Genomic DNA, 7,568 nt, shown 5'->3' with positions numbered 1-7,568 from the left:
AACGCTCGGAGGGAAATGTCGGGAATCGGGGTCCTGCTGGGGGGGGTGATGGGGAGAAGGGGATGAGGAGAAGGGGAGCTGGCGGTGGGAACACGGAGCCTGGAGCGAGGCTGAGCTCAGCGTCTGGGGGTGACCTTGGTGGGACATCAACACCTCCAGCTGTAGAAGCATTTTCCAGCCCCTGGGCTCCCCAGATGAAGAGAGGTTTGTTCCCCACGTGGAGGAGTCAGATCGCTGTGGGTCACTTTCAGCTCAGGATGTTCAGGCTGAGGGCTGGGTTTGTTCAGCCCGGGGAAGAGAAGGCTCTGTGAGTACCTTAGAGCCCCTTCCAGTGCCTAAAGGGGCTCCAGGAGAGCTGGAGAGGGACTTTGGACAAGGTCATGAAGGGACAGGACAGGCAGGAATGGCTTCACACTGACAGGGGGCAGGGTTTAGATTAGGCATCAGGAAGAAATTCTTCTCTCTGGGGGTGGTGAGGCCCTCACACAGGTTTCCCAAAGAAGCTGTGGCTGCCCCATCCCTAGAAGTGTTCAAGGCCAGGATGGATGGAGCTCTGAGCAGTCTGGTTTAGTGGAAGGTCTCCCTGCCTGGAAAGAGGGTTGGACTAAATGATATTTAAGGTCCCTTCCAACCCAAACCCTTCTGTGCTCCTACCATTCTCTCACACCAGGGCTCCACTGAGCCTTCACTCACTCTCTGCAATGTGTGCACTTTGAGGGATGAAGTTCAATCACTTCAAAAGCCCCACAGATTCAACCTACAGCAGGTTTGTGGTGCAGCCAGGAAACCATACAAGTGTTCAAAAACAGCAGCACACAGCTTTTCCCCACCTCAAACCCGTGCAGGGCTTTGTGCCTCCACAACAGCTCAGTGTCTGTGTGCAGTCATTAGCTGTGCTGATGCACACGATAAATACACTTTTCTTCCTGCCTGTGTTGCAATGAGGGCCCTGCTGGAGCTGCCTGGGCATGCCTGGACTCCCGTGGTAGCAGCCAAAGAGGGGGAGAATCTGTGCCTGGATACAGCAAAACCTGTCTGTGGGGCTGTGGAGAGCCCAACACAACACACACGGGGTGTTTGCAGAGGACACAGAGGAGCACAGCTGACACAGCACTGCTCTTTGCACCTTTATTGTTTTTAACCAGCCAAACGTTGCCTGACACTCACTTCTCCAGGGATACATTCCCCAAGTGGATGTTTCTAAAATGCCTCGTCCTCCATTACCCAGCCTCGCACAAATGAGCTCATTAAGGCAGAAGAGGATAAAAACACCATCACCATGTCCCAGCAGCAGCACAGCCTGGGGATGAGCTGGAGGGATGGCACTGAGCACAGGGGATTGGCAGCACGTGGCAGCCAGAGCCCTGTGAGCTGTGTCTCCCCTCCAGCATCCCTCCCACAGTTGCTTCCAGCATTTGCATGGCTTTTAGGGACAAAGGCCTGCCTGTGACTCCAACAGGCCTCAGCAGATTCCAGTCTAGTCCCCAAATGTGCTGCAAAACCATCCTGTGTAGCCCCTTCTTTGCTGCCCCTCAGCAAAGCTCCAGTTTTTGCAGTATTTCCCTTCATCTGTGCTCCCTGGGCTGTAACCACATCACAGCAGGGGTGTCCTTTTGTGTGCAGAGCATGACCTGTCAGTGCCCAGCTGGGGGTCCAGCGAGGTCCCAAACCTTCCCTGCACAGCACAGGCTCTGCTGCTGCAAAACTGATTTTGAAAGGATTTAATTCTATTTAAAACTCTACCCTGCCTCCATCACATGAAACGCTGAGGAGAGAACTCAAATCATACAGACGAGAGGAGAAAAGTAATCGGAAACTATGCAAGCCAGTCACTTTCACTCCCCAATTATTAGCTTTAACCCTATTACTGTTTAAATAACAACCCTAGTGACATTTTCTAGAATGAAGTGACATTTCTGAAGGCAGAAAAACACAGCCCAAGCCTGGAAAAACTCCTGGGGCCGACAGCATTGAAATCTGAACAGCGACTGGGACACAAAACAATCGTGCCCAGCTGAGTGTGGTCAGTGTGCCCGGGAAGGAGCTGGGTTGTTTGCTCAGAGGAAAATCCACTGCAGGCCAGTCCTTGAGAGTAGTTCTGCTTCATAAATCCCCCTGGCTTTCTCTTCCAAGACAGACCTCAGGCACTGCTCACATCTCTCACCACCAGCAACTGCAGGACAAGCTCAGAGCCAGCCCTGACCCGGGCTGGCTTTTTGATTAAGCAGTGTGTGCTTGCAGGGCTTCCGCTGTCTGACCCTCACTGCAGCCATGGAAATGAGCATTCCCTGGGCAATGTTTCCTGTTGCTGCTGTGGTCAGAGCGGGTTCCTGCTCCAAGGGAAGCTTTACCCCTCCGGCCACGCCACTGCTGGAGGCTGGGATGGATCCAGTACTGCACGTTCTGACTGTAAATGCTGGGAGCTGTGTGGGCTGCACCGCCCAGTGTGTGTCTGCAGAAAGCTTTTCCTTCCTCAGGTATCTGCTTGAAAGTGTTTAATAAAACCCCAAAGTTCTTTTTGCCCAGGACACAGCAAGTCTGTCAGGCTCAGCCACGCAGCAATTTGTTCCACGTGGGTTCACCAGGCTGTGCACATTTAATCAGCATCCTCAGACGCCATCACGGGGGTTCTCCCCAGCTCATCCTTCCTGATTTAATTGCCAGGATTGCAGCTGCCTCGTGGGAATAGCACTGCATGCATGCAGCGAGGTGCAGACTGTCCTGATCTCGTGTGCTCACTCTGTGCTTCACCACAGATGGTCTTTTCTTTCCCCCTTCATCCTCCTCACTGATGTGCTCAGAGCTAAAAAATCATTGGTGTCACACAGCCCGAGCACAGCACCCACTGAACCCCACCTTGGCACGGCTGGAGCTGTTTGTGGGGTGGGAAGCTGAGGATGGGGTAGTATCCAGCATGGCACGCTTGCACTCTAGGATGTGCTTTGACGCAGGAGCTGCCCCAGGAAAGGGAGAAGAGAGGCAGGGGATGGACCCCGGTTAGCCCATCCCATCCCCTTCCTCGCTCCTCCCCTTCCCAGGGCTGGACGAGGCGCCTCGCAGGGTCCGTTCAGGCTTCTCGAAATCGCTTTTTCCTACTGCATCACGAAACCCACACATCCACCCACCCATCCATCACAGCTGTCTTTGTGGCCAGTGTCACCCCCGGTCCTGGCAGCTTGTGAACATCCCCCTTCCACATCCACCCACCCAAAAACAGATCGAGAAGATGCTCCAAACCTAACAGACCACATGAGCGAGGAATCTGTGACTGGAGACACCAGCCTGGCAGTGAACTCACGGAGCAGAGCACACACAGCCTGTAGTTCGTGCTTTTTTTGTGGAAAAGCCAAGTTTTGCTCAGAGTTTTCTTGTGCCAAAGCAGGAGTGGGTCAGCAGGGGAGTGGTGAAGCATCAGAGCCTGGAATAGGGAAGGAACATACACACAGAGGAGATTAATTATATCAACTACAAAAATAGTTGCTATTTTAAGGTTAATGCTTGAGTGATCTGACTCAGTCAGAAAAAGAGCCAAAGGAATTATTGGCATCAGTGCTGGCTGCTCCCCCAGACAAGCCATGGTCACCGCTGGCACAGAGAGCCACCAAAATAGCTGCTTTTCCAGAGGGTTTGAACAAAAAAATGCCATTAGAGTGAGTTCAACATCCTGGTGCAACAACCACAAGCACAGGAATGCATCGGCTCTTGCTGGGGACACCCTCGGCTTCCCAGGCATCACCCGCATCTCGGATTACAACCATTTTACATACGGATGATCTCAAGGCTGTGAGCAGCGTTCCACGGGACTCCACAGCTCCCAGCTCACCAACCAGGGTGTTCCTGAAGCTGCTTTCTGCTTGACAAGATGCGAGTGAGCTGCTCTTGCTTCGCCCCTGGTATCACTGCGGGTCACAGCAAGCACCCAGAGCTGGCATTTACCAACTGCTTTGATAGCTGAGCTACACAGGACTAAATAAGAAAGCCTTCAAAAATCAAGACTTATAACCCAAAACACTCCAAGACTCGGACTACAGCAGCTCTAATGGCTATCGCTGCCATAAATTAATTTCTATGGCACAGCACTTTAATGCCAATACATCACACGTCTGCAGAAAAACGCGACAGACACAAAACACTCCAGGTTTTTGGGAAAGTGGCAGCAGGAATGGTGCCCTGCAGGCTCTTTCCCCAGGAAATGGAAGTGTAGATATTGAAATGATGGCCAAATGCAGGGGAAGGTCTGGAAATCAAACTGTGCCAGGGCTGCACGTACAGCTGTCGCTCGAGACTGAACGCAGCCGGCACGCTCAGCGTTACAATTTGCTACGCTATTAATTTCTCTGTTAAATTCTAGTTTATTTTTTAAAGCCTGTATTTTCTTTACAGCCTCTGGGGCTGTAATTGTTATGCTAATGTAGGAACCCGGCAAGGGTGGCTGTGGTGAACTCATCAGCTGTTCGTTCTCCCGTTGCCTGCAGTTTGCAGCCCTGGGCTGAGACAAAGCCAAGCAGGAGGAGGTTTTGTGGATCTTCCTTCGATCTTCCTTCGTGGCACACCACAAATCCCGGCTGGCAAGTGGGAAATCACCCTTGTTCTGCTCCTGCCATCCTCATCCTGCAGAGCTCAGCCCAGCCACCTTGAGCTTGATTCCAGACAGACTGAAAATTAAAAAAGGCTCCTTGTAAGGACAACCGAGGAGTGCTGTGCACTTTGTCTGGGGGAGATAAGATCACAGTCACAGAGGCAGCAGTAGCATTTTGCAGCAAAGACTCCACTGGCACCCTCAGGGCTGGAAAAGGGGTTGGAGGAGCTGTTCTCCACATTGCTCTCCACCCACTGCAGGTGACTCGAGCACTGCTCACCAGCTCTGCTGCCAAGCTTCAGCAGGGGGCTTTAATAACAAACCCCACATCTGTGACAGAAGCGTCCTTAAATCTGAAAGAGGTTTGGAGCAGAACAGAGCTTTTAGAAAATATACATATTTATAAGAACCTTCAAAATAAAGGGAAGTCACGTGGCTTCCAGCTCTTCTGTGATCCTGCCCAGATGTTTGCTCTGAAGGCAGCTCCGTGTCTGTTCCACGCTGAGCTCTGAGCCTGCAGAGGGCACAGGGAATGATGTGGTGGTGGGCTTCACACCACAACCCAGACAGAAATCAGCCTCTTGATTACTCATGACTCCTACATTGGCTCATCAGCCCCTCGGTGCCTGGGGTCTGTCTGCTGGGGCAGCTGGTGCTGACCTGCTCTGGTTTCAACACAAGACACAAGTCTCTTGAGCAAGCTTTGTAAGCAAACTGAGCAGTCAGCAGTGATGCCTGCCCACCCAAATCCTACCCTGCAATCGTTAAAACCAAACCAAACCAAACAAAACCACAACAATCCTCAAAACATTCAAACATACAAAAAAAAAAAAAAAATCAACCTGATCGACCTGAACGTATTCTTCAAATTTTGTTGCTGTTTAAGAGTTTGAATTGTTGCCTCCCATAAGGCTGCTCTGATTCATGGAAACACTCAGGCATTGTGTACTTGGTAAATCCCAGCAGATATTTCCACTCAGATTTTGCAGCAACAGTTAAAACCCTGACTGCCTCAGAATACAGATTAGGGCACACACCAACCAGCTTCATTTCAACGTGTTCCTCCTATGGAGCAGCCAGGCTCACTCAAGGCATCTGTGAGGTTTAACAGTAAAACTAAAACGACCCCCCCAAACCAGGAATTATGCACGCAATATATTTCCCACTGAGATAAGCAAATGGAAATTGGCTGAGCCAGGCATTTCATCCAGCTCACAGCTGACAAGGGGTCATTCCCTGCAGTGTATTTAGCAATGATTTGTCCAGCCTAGTGTTGATTATCTAAAACAACACAGAACTGCCTCCATTTCTCCAGGGAGATTGTTTGCAGCCAAACTCATTGGCAAAAGGCTTCTCCTAACATCTTGTTTTCCTCCACAGCTCAGCCCTCAGCCACACTAATTCCAAACCCATTTCTGTGGGTTACCCCCATGCAGCCATTTTGTACTAAGCTACATCTTCTTGGCTTTCTTTAATCATCACTTAGTCAGGCTTACAGCTTTAATTCTTGTAATCTTGTGCCATTGCCCAATTCCTTCTTCTCAGTCACTGCAGCTGTTCTTTGTAGCCCCTCCAATTTGGCTACTGCCTCCTGGTATGAGATCTAGCCCAACATGAACAAGTTTGGCTTCTCCCAGGAGAGGCAGATCCATACCTTCACAGCTGTGCTGGGTGGAGGATTCCTTCCAGCTTCACAGAGCTCCTGCAGAACAAAGATCTGAGCAGTTCAGGGAAGAAGCAGCTGGAGCACTGACAGGGACTCTTCCACACCTGCAGGTAAGCAGTGGGGGCAATCTCAGGGAGAAGCTGGCAATGGGATATTGGGGGATATTGTGACACCTTACCCAAATGACTCAGGGCTGAAGGCATATAGATCATCTCCACCCCAGAGCAATGTCCTCAGGGACTAAAACCCCCAAATTTATTACTACACTTAGAGGTAACCCATGTTTTAACTGCTCATCTCATCAAGGATGCTCTTGCCAAGCTCAGCACAATCAGCCCAAGAGGGAGCAGTTAAAGGAATTTCACACTGCCTCTTCCATTTCAGTCCTCACCTATTCCACCTGCCACCCTGTAACAGCCTCACCTCACATGCCTGTTTATTTTTTTTTTTTTTTTCAGGAATACAAGAGCCATCTCAGGTATTGTGTCTCAGCCTCCCCACAGAAAATATCCCACAGGGGAGAGGAGCCACAACAAAGCAGTGTCACCCCCAATTACCATTTTCCATGGATGAGAGGGGAGAAAAGGAATGGATGATATGCACTTTTTACTACTTAAGACAGAAGAAAGCCTTTGTCTCCTTACCAAGGGCCCCAACATCAGGATCAGCTGTGCCAATAACAAGCTGTGTTATTACCTCTGCTGTACAAAGCAATTTGGTTTTTATTGACCACTCACTATACAGGGCACTACAACACTCTCCTCTCATTAGAGCCTGTCAGTCAGAAAGCAAAGGAAGACAAAAGCAGATTTAAGGAGAAGGCAGCTCTTTGCAGTCATGAAGATAACCTTGCTCGAGCAAAAGCATTGGCAGCAGGCAGCCAGGACTGCAATGAGGAGCTGCAAATGATCAGACAGCTGGGAATGTCAGACACTGGAAGAAAAACCTTAGTGCAGGTAGAACAATTTACCTCCCCTGGGCAGGAAAACACCTACAAAATTACATCCAAACTCAGAACACTGAGGAAAGTTTTGTTAGCTGTGGTTTTGTTTCTTCTGCTCCCTGTGTAAGTCTGCCAGATGACCTCTGCTTGCAATAGACTTCAAATACTGGGAGCTCTTCTTTGTGTCTCCTTGGAGAAAATGGTCAGGAATCAATTTTTCCACTGATAACTTCATTCGGTCTCCTTCTCAAGTGAGTGTTCCCACAATTCAGTCCCACCTTACCCACTCCACCCATAACATTTCACTTTTCCTTATTGGCTGAGTGCAGGCAGCTCTGGGGATGAGTCTCAGCTGCTGTCAGGGAATGCCAAGGGGGAAT

The sequence above is a fragment of the Molothrus ater genome, chromosome 20, assembly GCF_012460135.2.
Source record: "Molothrus ater isolate BHLD 08-10-18 breed brown headed cowbird chromosome 20, BPBGC_Mater_1.1, whole genome shotgun sequence".
Lineage (NCBI taxonomy): Eukaryota > Metazoa > Chordata > Aves > Passeriformes > Icteridae > Molothrus > Molothrus ater.
This window is presented reverse-complemented; position numbering follows the sequence as displayed.